This window comes from Mytilus californianus, unplaced genomic scaffold (assembly GCF_021869535.1).
Source record: "Mytilus californianus isolate M0D057914Y unplaced genomic scaffold, xbMytCali1.0.p SCAF_3, whole genome shotgun sequence".
In the NCBI taxonomy this organism is placed as follows: domain Eukaryota; kingdom Metazoa; phylum Mollusca; class Bivalvia; order Mytilida; family Mytilidae; genus Mytilus; species Mytilus californianus.
In genome coordinates this window covers 73,259,157-73,282,276 of record NW_026262679.1, presented here as the reverse complement: position 1 = coordinate 73,282,276, position 23,120 = coordinate 73,259,157, and the positions used below count along the sequence as shown (strand labels likewise).

The following is a 23,120-nucleotide window of genomic DNA, read 5'->3' as shown; positions in this document are numbered from 1 at the left end:
TGACCAATGATGATGGCTGCCATTAATGCCAGTTTTTCTTTATAGATATTTTGAAAGAAAAAAAAATTAAAGTAGCAAATTTTTTAAGTTTTATATTTGGTTCAATATTTTTGAACTTATTTTGTTTTTGTTTCAGATACCAGCCCCAGGATATTTACGTCAGGACAGGTAACATATGCATCCGAAAGTAAGTATATTTTTTTTTTATTTATTAATAGTTTTCTGATAGATATTAAAATAATTTGAATATGTATTACAGATAGACGGCAGCCCAGAGAGAAGAAAAAAGAAGTCCTAGACATGGAGATGATATAATTGTTGATGCCTAGATGATGATGTACGTATTTTGTCGTTACAATTGTACTTAAACTGTTAATAGTTGTAAGGTAATAAAATCAGTTTTCCCTGGAGAAACAGCTTGAAAATTTATTACAAATTAGTCCAAAATTTCTTTTTCAAATTTATACTCTAATGAAAAAAGTATACTTGTACTCCAATTTAGGATTTGAATTGAAACATGCATCACGTTAATTTCTGAATTAATTATAACAGCAAATAGTCTCTTAACATTGACAATTTGGAAACCTTTTCTCTAATAGTCTCTCCTGAACGAAAGTAAAGTTTCCGATTGTCAATTTGGATATCTACATATTTAGTCGATTTTTTTTAAAAGTAATTTGGAAAATATGACTTGATTTAGATTGTTTGAGATTCAGTTGAATTTTAATCATTTTTGTTCAAAATGTATACATCAGATTGTTTTGGTTAGCCACCAACTTCTGATAATTTGACACGCACATTAATTTGGGAAATAATGATTATATCATTAAACCGTCTTCATTACTGATTGAAATATAGATTTAAAATGAAAATAAGTTAATGATATACAGTCAAAAAGAGCAATTGACCAATGATGATGATTGCCATTAATGCCAGTTTTTCTTTATAGATATTTTGAAAGAAAAAAAAATTAAAGTAGCAAATTTTTTAAGTTTTATATTTGGTTCAATATTTTTGAACTTATTTTGTTTTTGTTTCAGATACCAGCCCCAGGATATTTACGTCAGGACAGGTAACATATGCATCCGAAAGTAAGTATATTTTTTTTTTATTTATTAATAGTTGTCTGATAGATATTAAAATAATTTGAATATGTATTACAGATAGACGGCAGCCTAGAGAGAAGAAAAAAGAAGTCCTAGACATGGAGATGATATAATTGTTGATGCCTAGATGATGATGTAAGTATTTTGTCGTTACAATTGTACTTAAACTGTTAATAGTTGTAAGGTAATAAAATCAGTTTTCCCTGGAGAAACAGCTTGAAAATTTATTACAAATTAGTCCAAAATTTCTTTTTCAAATTTATACTCTAATGAAAAAAGTATACTTGTACTCCAATTTAGGATTTGAATTGAAACATGCATCACATTAATTTCTGAATTAATTATAACAGCAAATAGTCTCTTAACATTGACAATTTGGAAACCCTTTCTCTAATAGTCTCTCCTGAACGAAAGTAAAGTTTCCGATTGTCAATTTGGATATCTACATATTTAGTTGATTTTTTTTAAAAGTAATTTGGAAAATATGACTTGATTTAGATTGTTTGAGATTCAGTTGAATTTTAATCATTTTTGTTCAAAATGTATACATCAGATTGTTTTGGTTAGCCACCAACTTCTGATAATTTGACACGCACATTAATTTGGGAAATAATGATTATATCATTAAACCGTCTTCATTACTGATTGAAATATAGATTTAAAATGAAAATAAGTTAATGATATACAGTCAAAAAGAGCAATTGACCAATGATGATGGCTGCCATTAATGCCAGTTTTTCTTTATAGATATTTTGAAAGAAAAAAAAATTAAAGTAGCAAATTTTTTAAGTTTTATATTTGGTTCAATATTTTTGAACTTATTTTGTTTTTGTTTCAGATACCAGCCCCAGGATATTTACGTCAGGACAGGTAACATATGCATCCGAAAGTAAGTATATTTTTTTTTTATTTATTAATAGTTGTCTGATAGATATTAAAATAATTTGAATATGTATTACAGATAGACGGCAGCCCAGAGAGAAGAAAAAAGAAGTCCTAGACATGGAGATGATATAATTGTTGATGCCTAGATGATGATGTACGTATTTTGTCGTTACAATTGTACTTAAACTGTTAATAGTTGTAAGGTAATAAAATCAGTTTTCCCTGGAGAAACAGCTTGAAAATTTATTACAAATTAGTCCAAAATTTCTTTTTCAAATTTATACTCTAATGAAAAAAGTATACTTGTACTCCAATTTAGGATTTGAATTGAAACATGCATCACATTAATTTCTGAATTAATTATAACAGCAAATAGTCTCTTAACATTGACAATTTGGAAACCCTTTCTCTAATAGTCTCTCCTGAACGAAAGTAAAGTTTCCGATTGTCAATTTGGATATCTACATATTTAGTCGATTTTTTTTAAAAGTAATTTGGAAAATATGACTTGATTTAGATTGTTTGAGATTCAGTTGAATTTTAATCATTTTTGTTCAAAATGTATACATCAGATTGTTTTGGTTAGCCACCAACTTCTGATAATTTGACATGCACATTAATTTGGGAAATAATGATTATAATATTAAACCGTCTTCATTACTGATTGAAATATAGATTTAAAATGAAAATAAGTTAATGATATACAGTCAAAAAGAGCAATTGACCAATGATGATGGCTGCCATTAATGCCAGTTTTTCTTTATAGATATTTTGAAAGAAAAAAAAATTAAAGTAGCAAATTTTTTAAGTTTTATATTTGGTTCAATATTTTTGAACTTATTTTGTTTTTGTTTCAGATACCAGCCCCAGGATATTTACGTCAAGACAGGTAACATATGCATCCGAAAGTAAGTATATTTTTTTTTTATTTATTAATAGTTTTCTGATAGATATTAAAATAATTTGAATATGTATTACAGATAGACGGCAGCCCAGAGAGAAGAAAAAAGAAGTCCTAGACATGGAGATGATATAATTGTTGATGCCTAGATGATGATGTACGTATTTTGTCGTTACAATTGTACTTAAACTGTTAATAGTTGTAAGGTAATAAAATCAGTTTTCCCTGGAGAAACAGCTTGAAAATTTATTACAAATTAGTCCAAAATTTCTTTTTCAAATTTATACTCTAATGAAAAAAGTATACTTGTACTCCAATTTAGGAATTGAAACATGCATCACATTAATTTCTGAATTAATTATAACAGCAAATAGTCTCTTAACATTGACAATTTGGAAACCCTTTCTCTAATAGTCTCTCCTGAACGAAAGTAAAGTTTCCGATTGTCAATTTGGATATCTACATATTTAGTCGATTTTTTTTAAAAGTAATTTGGAAAATATGACTTGATTTAGATTGTTTGAGATTCAGTTGAATTTTAATCATTTTTGTTCAAAATGTATACATCAGATTGTTTTGGTTAGCCACCAACTTCTGATAATTTGACACGCACATTAATTTGGGAAATAATGATTATATCATTAAACCGTCTTCATTACTGATTGAAATATAGATTTAAAATGAAAATAAGTTAATGATATACAGTCAAAAAGAGCAATTGACCAATGATGATGGCTGCCATTAATGCCAGTTTTTCTTTATAGATATTTTGAAAGAAAAAAAAATTAAAGTAGCAAATTTTTTAAGTTTTATATTTGGTTCAATATTTTTGAACTTATTTTGTTTTTGTTTCAGATACCAGCCCCAGGATATTTACGTCAGGACAGGTAACATATGCATCCAAAAGTAAGTATATTTTTTTTTTTTATTTATTAATAGTTTTCTGATAGATATTAAAATAATTTGAATATGTATTACAGATAGACGGCAGCCCAGAGAGAAGAAAAAAGAAGTCCTAGACATGGAGATGATATAATTGTTGATGCCTAGATGATGATGTACGTATTTTGTCGTTACAATTGTACTTAAACTGTTAATAGTTGTAAGGTAATAAAATCAGTTTTCCCTGGAGAAACAGCTTGAAAATTTATTACAAATTAGTCCAAAATTTCTTTTTCAAATTTATACTCTAATGAAAAAAGTATACTTGTACTCCAATTTAGGATTTGAATTGAAACATGCATCACATTAATTTCTGAATTAATTATAACAGCAAATAGTCTCTTAACATTGACAATTTGGAAACCCTTTCTCTAATAGTCTCTCCTGAACGAAAGTAAAGTTTCCGATTGTCAATTTGGATATCTACATATTTAGTCGATTTTTTTTAAAAGTAATTTGGAAAATATGACTTGATTTAGATTGTTTGAGATTCAGTTGAATTTTAATCATTTTTGTTCAAAATGTATACATCAGATTGTTTTGGTTAGCCACCAACTTCTGATAATTTGACACGCACATTAATTTGGGAAATAATGATTATATCATTAAACCGTCTTCATTACTGATTGAAATATAGATTTAAAATGAAAATAAGTTAATGATATACAGTCAAAAAGAGCAATTGACCAATGATGATGGCTGCCATTAATGCCAGTTTTTCTTTATAGATATTTTGAAAGAAAAAAAAATTAAAGTAGCAAATTTTTTAAGTTTTATATTTGGTTCAATATTTTTGAACTTATTTTGTTTTTGTTTCAGATACCAGCCCCAGGATATTTACGTCAGGACAGGTAACATATGCATCAGAAAGTAAGTATATTTTTTTTTTATTTATTAATAGTTTTCTGATAGATATTAAAATAATTTGAATATGTATTACAGATAGACGGCAGCCCAGAGAGAAGAAAAAAGAAGTCCTAGACATGGAGATGATATAATTGTTGATGCCTAGATGATGATGTACGTATTTTGTCGTTACAATTGTACTTAAACTGTTAATAGTTGTAAGGTAATAAAATCAGTTTTCTCTGGAGAAACAGCTTGAAAATTTATTACAAATTAGTCCAAAATTTCTTTTTCAAATTTATACTCTAATGAAAAAAGTATACTTGTACTCCAATTTAGGATTTGAATTGAAACATGCATCACATTAATTTCTGAATTAATTATAACAGCAAATAGTCTCTTAACATTGACAATTTGGAAACCCTTTCTCTAATAGTCTCTCCTGAACGAAAGTAAAGTTTCCGATTGTCAATTTGGATATCTACATATTTAGTCGATTTTTTTAAAAAGTAATTTGGAAAATATGACTTGATTTAGATTGTTTGAGATTCAGTTGAATTTTAATCATTTTTGTTCAAAATGTATACATCAGATTGTTTTGGTTAGCCACCAACTTCTGATAATTTGACACGCACATTAATTTGGGAAATAATGATTATATCATTAAACCGTCTTCATTACTGATTGAAATATAGATTTAAAATGAAAATAAGTTAATGATATACAGTCAAAAAGAGCAATTGACCAATGATGATGGCTGCCATTAATGCCAGTTTTTCTTTATAGATATTTTGAAAGAAAAAAAAATTAAAGTAGCAAATTTTTTAAGTTTTATATTTGGTTCAATATTTTTGAACTTATTTTGTTTTTGTTTCAGATACCAGCCCCAGGATATTTACGTCAGGACAGGTAACATATGCATCCAAAAGTAAGTATATTTTTTTTTTATTTATTAATAGTTTTCTGATAGATATTAAAATAATTTGAATATGTATTACAGATAGACGGCAGCCCAGAGAGAAGAAAAAAGAAGTCCTAGACATGGAGATGATATAATTGTTGATGCCTAGATGATGATGTACGTATTTTGTCGTTGCAATTGTACTTAAACTGTTAATAGTTGTAAGGTAATAAAATCAGTTTTCCCTGGAGAAACAGCTTGAAAATTTATTACAAATTAGTCCAAAATTTCTTTTTCAAATTTATACTCTAATGAAAAAAGTATACTTGTACTCCAATTTAGGATTTGAATTGAAACATGCATCACATTAATTTCTGAATTAATTATAACAGCAAATAGTCTCTTAACATTGACAATTTGGAAACCCTTTCTCTAATAGTCTCTCCTGAACGAAAGTAAAGTTTCCGATTGTCAATTTGGATATCTACATATTTAGTCGATTTTTTTTAAAAGTAATTTGGAAAATATGACTTGATTTAGATTGTTTGAGATTCAGTTGAATTTTAATCATTTTTGTTCAAAATGTATACATCAGATTGTTTTGGTTAGCCACCAACTTCTGATAATTTGACACGCACATTAATTTGGGAAATAATGATTATATCATTAAACCGTCTTCATTACTGATTGAAATATAGATTTAAAATGAAAATAAGTTAATGATATACAGTCAAAAAGAGCAATTGACCAATGATGATGGCTGCCATTAATGCCAGTTTTTCTTTATAGATATTTTGAAAGAAAAAAAAATTAAAGTAGCAAATTTTTTAAGTTTTATATTTGGTTCAATATTTTTGAACTTATTTTGTTTTTGTTTCAGATACCAGCCCCAGGATATTTACGTCAGGACAGGTAACATATGCATCCGAAAGTAAGTATATTTTTTTTTTATTTATTAATAGTTTTCTGATAGATATTAAAATAATTTGAATATGTATTACAGATAGACGGCAGCCCAGAGAGAAGAAAAAAGAAGTCCTAGACATGGAGATGATATAGTTGTTGATGCCTAGATGATGATGTACGTATTTTGTCGTTACAATTGTACTTAAACTGTTAATAGTTGTAAGGTAATAAAATCAGTTTTCCCTGGAGAAACAGCTTGAAAATTTATTACAAATTAGTCCAAAATTTCTTTTTCAAATTTATACTCTAATGAAAAAAGTATACTTGTACTCCAATTTAGGATTTGAATTGAAACATGCATCACATTAATTTCTGAATTAATTATAACAGCAAATAGTCTCTTAACATTGACAATTTGGAAACCCTTTCTCTAATAGTCTCTCCTGAACGAAAGTAAAGTTTCCGATTGTCAATTTGGATATCTACATATTTAGTCGATTTTTTTTAAAAGTAATTTGGAAAATATGACTTGATTTAGATTGTTTGAGATTCAGTTGAATTTTAATCATTTTTGTTCAAAATGTATACATCAGATTGTTTTGGTTAGCCACCAACTTCTGATAATTTGACACGCACATTAATTTGGGAAATAATGATTATATCATTAAACCGTCTTCATTACTGATTGAAATATAGATTTAAAATGAAAATAAGTTAATGATATACAGTCAAAAAGAGCAATTGACCAATGATGATGGCTGCCATTAATGCCAGTTTTTCTTTATAGATATTTTGAAAGAAAAAAAAATTAAAGTAGCAAATTTTTTAAGTTTTATATTTGGTTCAATATTTTTGAACTTATTTTGTTTTTGTTTCAGATACCAGCCCCAGGATATTTACGTCAGGACAGGTAACATATGCATCCGAAAGTAAGTATATTTTTTTTTTATTTATTAATAGTTTTCTGATAGATATTAAAATAATTTGAATATGTATTACAGATAGACGGCAGCCCAGAGAGAAGAAAAAAGAAGTCCTAGACATGGAGATGATATAATTGTTGATGCCTAGATGATGATGTACGTATTTTGTCGTTACAATTGTACTTAAACTGTTAATAGTTGTAAGGTAATAAAATCAGTTTTCCCTGGAGAAACAGCTTGAAAATTTATTACAAATTAGTCCAAAATTTCTTTTTCAAATTTATACTCTAATGAAAAAAGTATACTTGTACTCCAATTTAGGATTTGAATTGAAACATGCATCACGTTAATTTCTGAATTAATTATAACAGCAAATAGTCTCTTAACATTGACAATTTGGAAACCTTTTCTCTAATAGTCTCTCCTGAACGAAAGTAAAGTTTCCGATTGTCAATTTGGATATCTACATATTTAGTCGATTTTTTTTAAAAGTAATTTGGAAAATATGACTTGATTTAGATTGTTTGAGATTCAGTTGAATTTTAATCATTTTTGTTCAAAATGTATACATCAGATTGTTTTGGTTAGCCACCAACTTCTGATAATTTGACACGCACATTAATTTGGGAAATAATGATTATATCATTAAACCGTCTTCATTACTGATTGAAATATAGATTTAAAATGAAAATAAGTTAATGATATACAGTCAAAAAGAGCAATTGACCAATGATGATGGCTGCCATTAATGCCAGTTTTTCTTTATAGATATTTTGAAAGAAAAAAAAATTAAAGTAGCAAATTTTTTAAGTTTTATATTTGGTTCAATATTTTTGAACTTATTTTGTTTTTGTTTCAGATACCAGCCCCAGGATATTTACGTCAGGACAGGTAACATATGCATCCGAAAGTAAGTATATTTTTTTTTATTTATTAATAGTTGTCTGATAGATATTAAAATAATTTGAATATGTATTACAGATAGACGGCAGCCTAGAGAGAAGAAAAAAGAAGTCCTAGACATGGAGATGATATAATTGTTGATGCCTAGATGATGATGTAAGTATTTTGTCGTTACAATTGTACTTAAACTGTTAATAGTTGTAAGGTAATAAAATCAGTTTTCCCTGGAGAAACAGCTTGAAAATTTATTACAAATTAGTCCAAAATTTCTTTTTCAAATTTATACTCTAATGAAAAAAGTATACTTGTACTCCAATTTAGGATTTGAATTGAAACATGCATCACATTAATTTCTGAATTAATTATAACAGCAAATAGTCTCTTAACATTGACAATTTGGAAACCCTTTCTCTAATAGTCTCTCCTGAACGAAAGTAAAGTTTCCGATTGTCAATTTGGATATCTACATATTTAGTTGATTTTTTTTAAAAGTAATTTGGAAAATATGACTTGATTTAGATTGTTTGAGATTCAGTTGAATTTTAATCATTTTTGTTCAAAATGTATACATCAGATTGTTTTGGTTAGCCACCAACTTCTGATAATTTGACATGCACATTAATTTGGGAAATAATGATTATAATATTAAACCGTCTTCATTACTGATTGAAATATAGATTTAAAATGAAAATAAGTTAATGATATACAGTCAAAAAGAGCAATTGACCAATGATGATGGCTGCCATTAATGCCAGTTTTTCTTTATAGATATTTTGAAAGAAAAAAAAATTAAAGTAGCAAATTTTTTAAGTTTTATATTTGGTTCAATATTTTTGAACTTATTTTGTTTTTGTTTCAGATACCAGCCCCAGGATATTTACGTCAGGACAGGTAACATATGCATCCGAAAGTAAGTATATTTTTTTTTTATTTATTAATAGTTTTCTGATAGATATTAAAATAATTTGAATATGTATTACAGATAGACGGCAGCCCAGAGAGAAGAAAAAAGAAGTCCTAGACATGGAGATGATATAATTGTTGATGCCTAGATGATGATGTACGTATTTTGTCGTTACAATTGTACTTAAACTGTTAATAGTTGTAAGGTAATAAAATCAGTTTTCCCTGGAGAAACAGCTTGAAAATTTATTACAAATTAGTCCAAAATTTCTTTTTCAAATTTATACTCTAATGAAAAAAGTATACTTGTACTCCAATTTAGGAATTGAAACATGCATCACATTAATTTCTGAATTAATTATAACAGCAAATAGTCTCTTAACATTGACAATTTGGAAACCCTTTCTCTAATAGTCTCTCCTGAACGAAAGTAAAGTTTCCGATTGTCAATTTGGATATCTACATATTTAGTCGATTTTTTTTAAAAGTAATTTGGAAAATATGACTTGATTTAGATAGTTTGAGATTCAGTTGAATTTTAATCATTTTTGTTCAAAATGTATACATCAGATTGTTTTGGTTAGCCACCAACTTCTGATTATTTGACACGCACATTAATTTGGGAAATAATGATTATATCATTAAACCGTCTTCATTACTGATTGAAATATAGATTTAAAATGAAAATAAGTTAATGATATACAGTCAAAAAGAGCAATTGACCAATGATGATGGCTGCCATTAATGCCAGTTTTTCTTTATAGATATTTTGAAAGAAAAAAAAATTAAAGTAGCAAATTTTTTAAGTTTTATATTTGGTTCAATATTTTTGAACTTATTTTGTTTTTGTTTCAGATACCAGCCCCAGGATATTAACGTCAGGACAGGTAACATATGCATCCGAAAGTAAGTATATTTTTTTTTTATTTATTAATAGTTGTCTGATAGATATTAAAATAATTTGAATATGTATTACAGATAGACGGCAGCCCAGAGAGAAGAAAAAAGAAGTCCTAGACATGGAGATGATATAATTGTTGATGCCTAGATGATGATGTACGTATTTTGTCGTTACAATTGTACTTAAACTGTTAATAGTTGTAAGGTAATAAAATCAGTTTTCCCTGGAGAAACAGCTTGAAAATTTATTACAAATTAGTCCAAAATTTCTTTTTCAAATTTATACTCTAATGAAAAAAGTATACTTGTACTCCAATTTAGGATTTGAATTGAAACATGCATCACATTAATTTCTGAATTAATTATAACAGCAAATAGTCTCTTAACATTGACAATTTGGAAACCCTTTCTCTAATAGTCTCTCCTGAACGAAAGTAAAGTTTCCGATTGTCAATTTGGATATCTACATATTTAGTTGATTTTTTTTAAAAGTAATTTGGAAAATATGACTTGATTTAGATTGTTTGAGATTCAGTTGAATTTTAATCATTTTTGTTCAAAATGTATACATCAGATTGTTTTGGTTAGCCACCAACTTCTGATAATTTGACACGCACATTAATTTGGGAAATAATGATTATATCATTAAACCGTCTTCATTACTGATTGAAATATAGATTTAAAATGAAAATAAGTTAATGATATACAGTCAAAAAGAGCAATTGACCAATGATGATGGCTGCCATTAATGCCAGTTTTTCTTTATAGATATTTTGAAAGAAAAAAAAATTAAAGTAGCAAATTTTTTAAGTTTTATATTTGGTTCAATATTTTTGAACTTATTTTGTTTTTGTTTCAGATACCAGCCCCAGGATATTTACGTCAGGACAGGTAACATATGCATCCGAAAGTAAGTATATTTTTTTTTTATTTATTAATAGTTGTCTGATAGATATTAAAATAATTTGAATATGTATTACAGATAGACGGCAGCCCAGAGAGAAGAAAAAAGAAGTCCTAGACATGGAGATGATATAATTGTTGATGCCTAGATGATGATGTACGTATTTTGTCGTTACAATTGTACTTAAACTGTTAATAGTTGTAAGGTAATAAAATCAGTTTTCCCTGGAGAAACAGCTTGAAAATTTATTACAAATTAGTCCAAAATTTCTTTTTCAAATTTATACTCTAATGAAAAAAGTATACTTGTACTCCAATTTAGGATTTGAATTGAAACATGCATCACATTAATTTCTGAATTAATTATAACAGCAAATAGTCTCTTAACATTGACAATTTGGAAACCCTTTCTCTAATAGTCTCTCCTAAACGAAAGTAAAGTTTCCAATTGTCAATTTGGATATCTACATATTTAGTCGATTTTTTTTAAAAGTAATTTGGAAAATATGACTTGATTTAGATTGTTTGAGATTCAGTTGAATTTTAATCATTTTTGTTCAAAATGTATACATCAGATTGTTTTGGTTAGCCACCAACTTCTGATAATTTGACACGCACATTAATTTGGGAAATAATGATTATATCATTAAACCGTCTTCATTACTGATTGAAATATAGATTTAAAATGAAAATAAGTTAATGATATACAGTCAAAAAGAGCAATTGACCAATGATGATGGCTGCCATTAATGCCAGTTTTTCTTTATAGATATTTTGAAAGAAAAAAAAATTAAAGTAGCAAATTTTTTAAGTTTTATATTTGGTTCAATATTTTTGAACTTATTTTGTTTTTGTTTCAGATACCAGCCCCAGGATATTTACGTCAGGACAGGTAACATATGCATCCGAAAGTAAGTATATTTTTTTTTTATTTATTAATAGTTGTCTGATAGATATTAAAATAATTTGAATATGTATTACAGATAGACGGCTGCCCAGAGAGAAGAAAAAAGAAGTCCTAGACATGGAGATGATATAATTGTTGATGCCTAGATGATGATGTACGTATTTTGTCGTTACAATTGTACTTAAACTGTTAATAGTTGTAAGGTAATAAAATCAGTTTTCCCTGGAGAAACAGCTTGAAAATTTATTACAAATTAGTCCAAAATTTCTTTTTCAAATTTATACTCTAATGAAAAAAGTATACTTGTACTCCAATTCAGGATTTGAATTGAAACATGCATCACATTAATTTCTGAATTAATTATAACAGCAAATAGTCTCTTAACATTGACAATTTGGAAACCCTTTCTCTAATAGTCTCTCCTGAACGAAAGTAAAGTTTCCGATTGTCAATTTGGATATCTACATATTTAGTCGATTTTTTTTAAAAGTAATTTGGAAAATATGACTTGATTTAGATTGTTTGAGATTCAGTTGAATTTTAATCATTTTTGTTCAAAATGTATACATCAGATTGTTTTGGTTAGCCACCAACTTCTGATAATTTGACACGCACATTAATTTGGGAAATAATGATTATATCATTAAACCGTCTTCATTACTGATTGAAATATAGATTTAAAATGAAAATAAGTTAATGATATACAGTCAAAAAGAGCAATTGACCAATGATGATGGCTGCCATTAATGCCAGTTTTTCTTTATAGATATTTTGAAAGAAAAAATAAATTAAAGTAGCAAATTTTTTAAGTTTTATATTTGGTTCAATATTTTTGAACTTATTCTGTTTTTGTTTCAGATACCAGCCCCAGGATATTTACGTCAGGACAGGTAACATATGCATCCGAAAGTAAGTATATTTTTTTTTTATTTATTAATAGTTTTCTGATAGATATTAAAATAATTTGAATATGTATTACAGATAGATGGCAGCCCAGAGAGAAGAAAAAAGAAGTCCTAGACATGGAGATGATATAATTGTTGATGCCTAGATGATGATGTACGTATTTTGTCGTTACAATTGTACTTAAACTGTTAATAGTTGTAAGGTAATAAAATCAGTTTTCCCTGGAGAAACAGCTTGAAAATTTATTACAAATTAGTCCAAAATTTCTTTTTCAAATTTATACTCTAATGAAAAAAGTATACTTGTACTCCAATTTAGGATTTGAATTGAAACATGCATCACATTAATTTCTGAATTAATTATAACAGCAAATAGTCTCTTAACATTGACAATTTGGAAACCCTTTCTCTAATAGTCTCTCCTGAACGAAAGTAAAGTTTCCGATTGTCAATTTGGATATCTACATATTTAGTCGATTTTTTTTAAAAGTAATTTGGAAAATATGACTTGATTTAGATTGTTTGAGATTCAGTTGAATTTTAATCATTTTTGTTCAAAATGTATACATCAGATTGTTTTGGTTAGCCACCAACTTCTGATAATTTGACACGCACATTAACTTGGGAAATAATGATTATATCATTAAACCGTCTTCATTACTGATTGAAATATAGATTTAAAATGAAAATAAGTTAATGATATACAGTCAAAAAGAGCAATTGACCAATGATGATGGCTGCCATTAATGCCAGTTTTTCTTTATAGATATTTTGAAAGAAAAAAAAATTAAAGTAGCAAATTTTTTAAGTTTTATATTTGGTTCAATATTTTTGAACTTATTTTGTTTTTGTTTCAGATACCAGCCCCAGGATATTTACGTCAGGACAGGTAACATATGCATCCGAAAGTAAGTATATTTTTTTTTTATTTATTAATAGTTGTCTGATAGATATTAAAATAATTTGAATATGTATTACAGATAGACGGCAGCCCAGAGAGAAGAAAAAAGAAGTCCTAGACATGGAGATGATATAATTGTTGATGCCTAGATGATGATGTACGTATTTTGTCGTTACAATTGTACTTAAACTGTTAATAGTTGTAAGGTAATAAAATCAGTTTTCCCTGGAGAAACAGCTTGAAAATTTATTAAAAATTAGTCCAAAATTTCTTTTTCAAATTTATACTCTAATGAAAAAAGTATACTTGTACTCCAATTTAGGATTTGAATTGAAACATGCATCACATTAATTTCTGAATTAATTATAACAGCAAATAGTCTCTTAACATTGACAATTTGGAAACCCTTTCTCTAATAGTCTCTCCTGAACGAAAGTAAAGTTTCCGATTGTCAATTTGGATATCTACATATTTAGTCGATTTTTTTTAAAAGTAATTTGGAAAATATGACTTGATTTAGATTGTTTGAGATTCAGTTGAATTTTAATCATTTTTGTTCAAAATGTATACATCAGATTGTTTTGGTTAGCCACCAACTTCTGATAATTTGACACGCACATTAATTTGGGAAATAATGATTATATCATTAAACCGTCTTCATTACTGATTGAAATATAGATTTAAAATGAAAATAAGTTAATGATATACAGTCAAAAAGAGCAATTGACCAATAATGATGGCTGCCATTAATGCCAGTTTTTCTTTATAGATATTTTGAAAGAAAAAAAAATTAAAGTAGCAAATTTTTTAAGTTTTATATTTGGTTCAATATTTTTGAACTTATTTTGTTTTTGTTTCAGATACCAGCCCCAGGATATTTACGTCAGGACAGGTAACATATGCATCCGAAAGTAAGTATATTTTTTTTTTATTTATTAATAGTTGTCTGATAGATATTAAAATAATTTGAATATGTATTACAGATAGACGGCAGCCCAGAGAGAAGAAAAAAGAAGTCCTAGACATGGAGATGATATAATTGTTGATGCCTAGATGATGATGTACGTATTTTGTCGTTACAATTGTACTTAAACTGTTAATAGTTGTAAGGTAATAAAATCAGTTTTCCCTGGAGAAACAGCTTGAAAATTTATTAAAAATTAGTCCAAAATTTCTTTTTCAAATTTATACTCTAATGAAAAAAGTATACTTGTACTCCAATTTAGGATTTGAATTGAAACATGCATCACATTAATTTCTGAATTAATTATAACAGCAAATAGTCTCTTAACATTGACAATTTGGAAACCCTTTCTCTAATAGTCTCTCCTGAACGAAAGTAAAGTTTCCGATTGTCAATTTGGATATCTACATATTAAGTTGATTTTTTTTAAAAGTAATTTGGAAAATATGACTTGATTTAGATTGTTTGAGATTCAGTTGAATTTTAATCATTTTTGTTCAAAATGTATACATCAGATTGTTTTGGTTATACACCAACTTCTGATAATTTGACACGCACATTAATTTGGGAAATAATGATTATATCATTAAACCGTCTTCATTACTGATTGAAATATAGATTTAAAATGAAAATAAGTTAATGATATACAGTCAAAAAGAGCAATTGACCAACGATGATGGCTGCCATTAATGCCAGTTTTTCTTTATAGATATTTTGAAAGAAAAAAAAATTAAAGTAGCAAATTTTTTAAGTTTTATATTTGGTTCAATATTTTTGAACTTATTTTGTTTTTGTTTCAGATACCAGCCCCAGGATATTTACGTCAGGACAGGTAACATATGCATCCGAAAGTAAGTATATTTTTTTTTTATTTATTAATAGTTGTCTGATAGATATTAAAATAATTTGAATATGTATTACAGATAGACGGCAGCCCAGAGAGAAGAAAAAAGAAGTCCTAGACATGGAGATGATATAATTGTTGATGCCTAGATGATGATGTACGTATTTTGTCGTTACAATTGTACTTAAACTGTTAATAGTTGTAAGGTAATAAAATCAGTTTTCCCTGGAGAAACAGCTTGAAAATTTATTACAAATTAGTCCAAAATTTCTTTTTCAAATTTATACTCTAATGAAAAAAGTATACTTGTACTCCAATTTAGGATTTGAATTGAAACATGCATCACATTAATTTCTGAATTAATTATAACAGCAAATAGTCTCTTAACATTGACAATTTGGAAACCCTTTCTCTAATAGTCTCTCCTGAACGAAAGTAAAGTTTCCGATTGTCAATTTGGATATCTACATATTTAGTCGATTTTTTTTAAAAGTAATTTGGAAAATATGACTTGATTTAGATTGTTTGAGATTCAGTTGAATTTTAATAATTTTTGTTCAAAATTTATACATCAGATTGTTTTGGTTAGCCACCAACTTCTGATAATTTGACATGCACATTAATTTGGGAAATAATGATTATATCATTAAACCGTCTTCATTACTGATTGAAATATAGATTTAAAATGAAAATAAGTTAATGATATACAGTCAAAAAGAGCAATTGACCAATGATGATGGCTGCCATTAATGCCAGTTTTTCTTTATAGATATTTTGAAAGAAAAAAAAATTAAAGTAGCAAATTTTTTAAGTTTTATATTTGGTTCAATATTTTTGAACTTATTTTGTTTTTGTTTCAGATACCAGCCCCAGGATATTTACGTCAGGACAGGTAACATATGCATCCGAAAGTAAGTATATTTTTTTTTTATTTATTAATAGTTTTCTGATAGATATTAAAATAATTTGAATATGTATTACAGATAGACGGCAGCCCAGAGAGAAGAAAAAAGAAGTCCTAGACATGGAGATGATATAATTGTTGATGCCTAGATGATGATGTACGTATTTTGTCGTTACAATTGTACTTAAACTGTTAATAGTTGTAAGGTAATAAAATCAGTTTTCCCTGGAGAAACAGCTTGAAAATTTATTACAAATTAGTCCAAAATTTCTTTTTCAAATTTATACTCTAATGAAAAAAGTATACTTGTACTCCAATTTAGGATTTGAATTGAAACATGCATCACATTAATTTCTGAATTAATTATAACAGCAAATAGTCTCTTAACATTGACAATTTGGAAACCCTTTCTCTAATAGTCTCTCCTGAACGAAAGTAAAGTTTCCGATTGTCAATTTGGATATCTACATATTTAGTCGATTTTTTTAAAAAGTAATTTGGAAAATATGACTTGATTTAGATTGTTTGAGATTCAGTTGAATTTTAATCATTTTTGTTCAAAATGTATACATCAGATTGTTTTGGTTAGCCACCAACTTCTGATAATTTGACAAGCACATTAATTTGGGAAATAATGATTATATCATTAAACCGTCTTCATTACTGATTGAAATATAGATTTAAAATGAAAATAAGTTAATGATATACAGTCAAAAAGAGCAATTGACCAATGATGATGGCTGCCATTAATGCCAGTTTTTCTTTAGATATTTTGAAAGAAAAAAAAATTAAAGTAGCAAATTTTTTAAGTTTTATATTTGGTTCAATATTTTTGAACTTATTTTGTTTTTGTTTCAGATACCAGCCCCAGGATATTTACGTCAGGACAGGTAACATATGCATCCGAAAGTAAGTATATTTTTTTTTTATTTATTAATAGTTTTCTGATAGATATTAAAATAATTTGAATATGTATTACAGATAGACGGCAGCCCAGAGAGAAGAAAAAAGAAGTCCTAGACATGGAGATGATATAATTGTTGATGCCTAGATGATGATGTACGTATTTTGTCGTTACAATTGTACTTAAACTGTTAATAGTTGTAAGGTAATAAAATCAGTTTTCCCTGGAGAAACAGCTTGAAAATTTATTACAAATTAGTCCAAAATTTCTTTTTCAAATTTATACTCTTATGAAAAAAGTATACTTGTTCTCCAATTTAGGATTTGAAATGAAACATGCATCACATTAATTTCTGAATTAATTATAACAGCAAATAGTCTCTTAACATTGACAATTTGGAAACCCTTTCTCTAATAGTCTCTCCTGAACGAAAGTAAAGTTTCCGATTGTCAATTTGGATATCTACATATTTAGTCGATTTTTTTTAAAAGTAATTTGGAAAATATGACTTGATTTAGATTGTTTGAGATTCAGTTGAATTTTAATCATTTTTGTCAAAATGTATACATCAGATTGTTTTGGTTAGCCACCAACTTCTGATAATTTGACACGCACATTAATTTGGGAAATAATGATTATATTATTAAAAAGTCTTCAATACTGAAGTCAAATAAAGATATACCAGCAGTTATATATATAAAGATATCCTACAATCTATACACATCACAAATTCATACTTTTGTGTTTCTCTTATCAAAGCAAACTACTGTAAATTCAGAATTTATTGTGTGCATTTATTATTGTGATTTTTACATAATGGACTAACAGTAAGATTATCTTATTGAATTTCAGGAAATTCTTCATACAGATATCGGAATTGGAGTTTCTTATCATTGCAATACTCAACCTGTCGCATTATTCAGATTAATAAAACCTCGCAATAGTGTTTCTGAATTAATGGTAAATTATTTGTGCCAGAAATTATCCAACACATCACTCATTTATAATTTTTGTTTTTGTTACAAATGCAGGCCTGAGAAGTTTTAGTGGTACAGCTTGAAGATGGTTCCATTGTACATAGAAGATGAAGATGAGTTAGGATAAACCTTGTTAGGTAATGATAAAATCAGTTTCCCCTGGGAAAATTGCTTGGTTTTTTAATCACAACTGGGTTTAATATTTATAGCTTTCAAATTAATATTCTAATGATACATACTTTAATAAAAATGTATTGTTATAATCTATTTTCATGTTATTGAATTGACTAGAGAGTATAGAACTTTTCGATAGGTAACTTACTCTGTGGTAGGACATTCTAGTACTCTGCAGTCTGCGTCGTTAAGAGGTAGCCTGAAGCCCATGTCTAGTTTAAATAAGCTCGGACTAGTGAATGTACACTGCCGATAGTCCGACCGGTCTAGTGCATATCTGTGTGCTCTTTTTTAATCGTTACTGTAACTGCAGAATGTCACGCCATCAATAACAATAAACTGATACTCTCTTCCTTGCAAAAATACCGTAAACCAGTTTTGACGGTCTTCCTAATAACCGATTGTTCAAAATAAAAATAAAAAGCGCAAAAACGTTTTCAAAATGTCAAATTTTGGTAATCATTGATTGATTTGTGTTGCATTGACTAAATAAAATATATTCATAACAGAAAATTAAAAAAAAATGAACATTTTTGCGTCGGAAGACATTAATTCGTAACTGCTCGCTTGACATCTTGTGTATTTTAGACGATTGGTTATTAGGACGACTTGTACATGTATGTCTTAAATTCAAAGAAAAGAGTCTTGTAAACAGTTTTGAGAAGGTTTTTATTGAAGGAAAGTAGAATTTTTCATATTACATGGAGAACAAACTCTACATTTTTGACAAGTTATATACACTTCCAGATACAATAATGTAACCTCAGAATGCAGGATTTTACATCTAATATTCCAAATTTTCAAGGGGGGCATGCCCCCAAACCCCCCTAGTTGGTTCGGCTCACTTCGTGATCCTCACTGCTGACACTATTTTATTTTGGTCTAGTACATATAACTTCGGGCTAGTATTTTTTTTTTCTACTAGCCCAAAGAGCTAGTGCTTCAAATAGTTTTTGGTAAGACTGACTCTGTGATCTAAGAAAGACTGAAAGAAGTAAAATCATGTAAGCTTATAGTCTGTGTAATTGTCGAAAAAGTTGATTATTTTAATTTTGACCGTTTGTGGCCTAAAAGTTTATTAGCCATTCATAAGGAGCAAACTTCAAAGACCGTGACACACCTTTCAATTCAAAGGAACACAGCATGGCTCCATTTAGCTTTAGATATAGCAGCATGGCAGCCAAACAAGTTGGAACTGAAGATAGTGACCAGACAACAGAATACTTGGGGGAATAAAAATAATTTGGTTTATAAATCCAGACAATAAAATTTCTTAAATGTCCAAAAACTCAGATGAGAATTAACTGAGAGCCCAAAGGATGATGTGAGATGCCCATCTTTCCTTTGATATATCAACACTAATATGAAATGCTTCAAAGACCTGTAGAATTAACAACTAACACTGCATATGTGCAAAAGTAATATTTAAAAAAGTTAAATTGTAAGTATGTACAAACTGTTCAAGATTCAGTTTAACTTTGGTGAACATATTTAAGAGTAGTTGAAGAAATCATGATATATATGTAACACTCCCAAACGTGTCCATCCCCCCAAACATGTCCGATTCCCCCAAACGTGTCCTTAAAATCTTAAATCGCCCAAATTTGACTGATTTCACTCCCCCAAACGTGTCCAATAATTGTTATTCGCCAAAACGTGTCCAGTTTAAAGCGCCAGAACGTCTCAAAACTATTAGCGCTTATATGTCTCCTGTGAAGTTTACGGCAATACAATGATGGGGGACACGATAGAAGACGTTGGGTTTGGGTTGGATTCTAAAAATAAATCAAAGCAGCTATCTAAGGACATCTGGAGGAAAGATATGGTAATCCACATAGTCAAATATCCAAGATATGGTACAATGTGCACAGGAACTTCTGCTTTCAAATAAACAGACACAGTGTAAGAAAAAGGATGACAAAATAAAAAGCTATTTTTACTAACAGCGGTTTTATTAATTTTTTATCAATAGAATTGTCATTGTTTTAAATTACAGATGGAGGTACTTCATAATTAAGAAATCTAATACAATTTATATTGCATGTTTTCCCAGTGCTGCACTGTTAATACAGTGGTCATTTATTAGCATTAATTTGTTCAACGCCAGTTGTTTATATTGAGCATTATTGCAAGCTTAATTTAACTATTGACCGTTGATTGCTTAATGCCAGTGGCAAATATTTTAAGCATATTTAGAGCAAACAATTACACAGGAAACGCAATTAACTAGTTTTGCACAGTGAAAATCATCGATTACTTAGTGAATTATTTTGTACTAATATACTCCAGTGATGCCTAAATATCTTTATAATGTATGTTATTATTGCTGTATATAAAATCAGAGAAGGGGAATTATCAATTTTTATTTAACTTGGAAATCAGTCCTTCATTGCAACAGATGCAATAAATGGACTTTTTTCAAAGTTTTCACTAAGATAATTTTAAGGTTAAAATATTAGTTATCAACTACTTTGTCAAACCTTCTATTAGTTATCAATTACTTTGTCAAACCTTCATAGAATTTTATGAAAATACGACAAAAAAACATTTATTTTCCACATTCAAAGTACCAAGAAAGTTATTTTATCAGTTTGATATTTGGTTTCCAGTAACATGAATAAAATAATATATCATTTGAAAAGTTAATTCTGAGATAGATTTCACCTTCAGAGGAGGGTTGTACAACAAACAGCAAAAATGTGTCATTCAATGGGAGACAAATCATAGATTGAGAAAAATAATTAATGTTAAAACAAAATCAAAACATGTTTTTTTTTTCTGGTTTTATAGACATTAAACTGGTGTTGATGCTATGCGAAATCTGAAGTCAGAAAACTAATTTTTTGGCTGACAATTTAACACTTTAGTAAAATATATAATTTGTGTCAATTTTAATTCCTTTTTAGGTTATTACAGTGACTGTTTTCATGGATGGGGAGTAAAACTTTGTGGTCTAATACTCATAAATTAGTAGGTATATACTCTGTTGAAAACAAATTTTATTTTCATCTTAAAATAAAAATTGAGAGGAATATAATGTGCATTAGGCTTGATAGTTTTAAGAGATTGGTCAGAAGTTCTTTTTGTCTACTTTGAACCACAGGGGATATATTATATGGTTATATTCTTTGTCCAAGTGTCGTAAATGCATTAATACTAAAGGATGGTCTCTCTTTTTTTCTTTTTTTTAAACTTTTTGTCAGATATTCAGAATCCTCTTGTTTTATCCATGAAGTGCCATTACAATTTTGCCCACTTACCCCTACTTATCTTTTCATAATTTTATGACATATGGTTTAAAATCCCATGTTTAAAAATCTTATAAAATCCTTGTTATTTTTTCATAGATCTAATTTGCAATAAGATAAATAAATGGAGAATGTGTCCATATAACATGTAAAAGTGACACCATTTAAATTCAAAGCTGAACAGTGTTTTGTGGTAATTAGCATTGTGTATAAGTTTCAAAACATTTGGTCGAGGCGAACTAAAGTTAAGTAACCACTTTTGGGATGCACATACAGACAGACAAGGGTAACACTTGATGCCCCCTCAGCTTCGGTGCTGGCATAAAAAATGACCTATATGTTAACAACAAACAGAAACAAAAAATTCTTTTTAAATCACATTCTATTGCCTTCATTTTGATACTAATTTTTAAAACCTACCTCAATTAAAATATGACCAATTGCCATGATTGCCGATTGAATTCAGGCAAAATAAAAATACATATGTGGTTCCAGTTACCAGATCCACCCATGAACTTTTTTTTATTCTGTAAAATAAATTTTGAATGATCCCATTTTATGGAATGCGAATTTCAATAATTAAATTCAGACTTCTGTCATATGAATTTCCAATAAAAGTATCCACTACGGCTAAAAATGCAACAAAATTAACGAAAAACATAACATGTCCGTTATTTTACTTGCGGTAGGGGCATGTATAATACCAGAATTGGACTCCGTGAACACACCGACCTTAACTTTTTTTGAGAATGTAACTGGAACCACACATATATTTTAATTTGGACTTAGGCTTTTTTTATTTATATGCAGATGAAGATTTTGGATCCTTTTGGCTTGAAAAATTGTCAGGAACATGAAGAAACTGAATCTGTAATAAACATGGGTACACAAACAGGTAGATATATATCTGTATATAGTTTTCAAACAAAACATGCTTCAGCAGTGTGCAAAATTACTGTTCCATTAATGTGATGTATTATAAGGAAAGATGGGGATACTTTTAACCACAATTTAAAAGCACTAATTTCTACTAATTCTAAATGTTTATGTATGATTTTTCAAGAGATTGCAAGAAAATACATGCAAGCCCAATTACATCCTAGTCAGTGCCCATGTGTGCCCTAAAAGTACATGTACACAAATATATGCACAGCTGCATGTAATTGGGTTTGGAATGGAGCATTGCTCCAAAACATATTTTTTGTCAAATTGGTATTGAGTCTCAAGGGCCTGTATGCATAAACCACTTAAGTTAAGAAATCCAATCGTAGTACTAATTAGACAAATTTGGCTATTTGTTTTATGTATTTTTGTCATATAGCTCTTCAACTGTTTCCGTACTTATACATCCCTCGGATTTCAAATGTTTGGCT

The 23,120-nt window shown here is 28.3% G+C and overlaps 2 long non-coding RNA genes across 6 annotated transcripts in view; one reads left to right on the top strand and one right to left on the bottom strand.

Annotated features, from left to right (window-relative positions):
* LOC127735054 (uncharacterized) overlaps positions 1-23,120 on the bottom strand; it is a 139,439-nt gene that overhangs the window by 10,925 nt on the left and 105,394 nt on the right. The window lies entirely within an intron of this gene.
* LOC127735048 (uncharacterized) overlaps positions 1-23,120 on the top strand; it is a 113,833-nt gene that overhangs the window by 89,920 nt on the left and 793 nt on the right. For 3 of the 5 annotated variants that reach the window (XR_007997978.1, XR_007997977.1, XR_007997968.1), the window contains 2 exons: positions 21,406-21,469; positions 22,558-22,642. This is a non-coding gene — a long non-coding RNA (uncharacterized LOC127735048). Of the gene's footprint in view, positions 1-18,379; positions 18,463-21,405; positions 21,470-22,557; positions 22,643-23,120 lie in introns of all 5 variants that reach the window. The other 2 variants (XR_007997974.1, XR_007997967.1) reach the window with 2 other exon arrangements.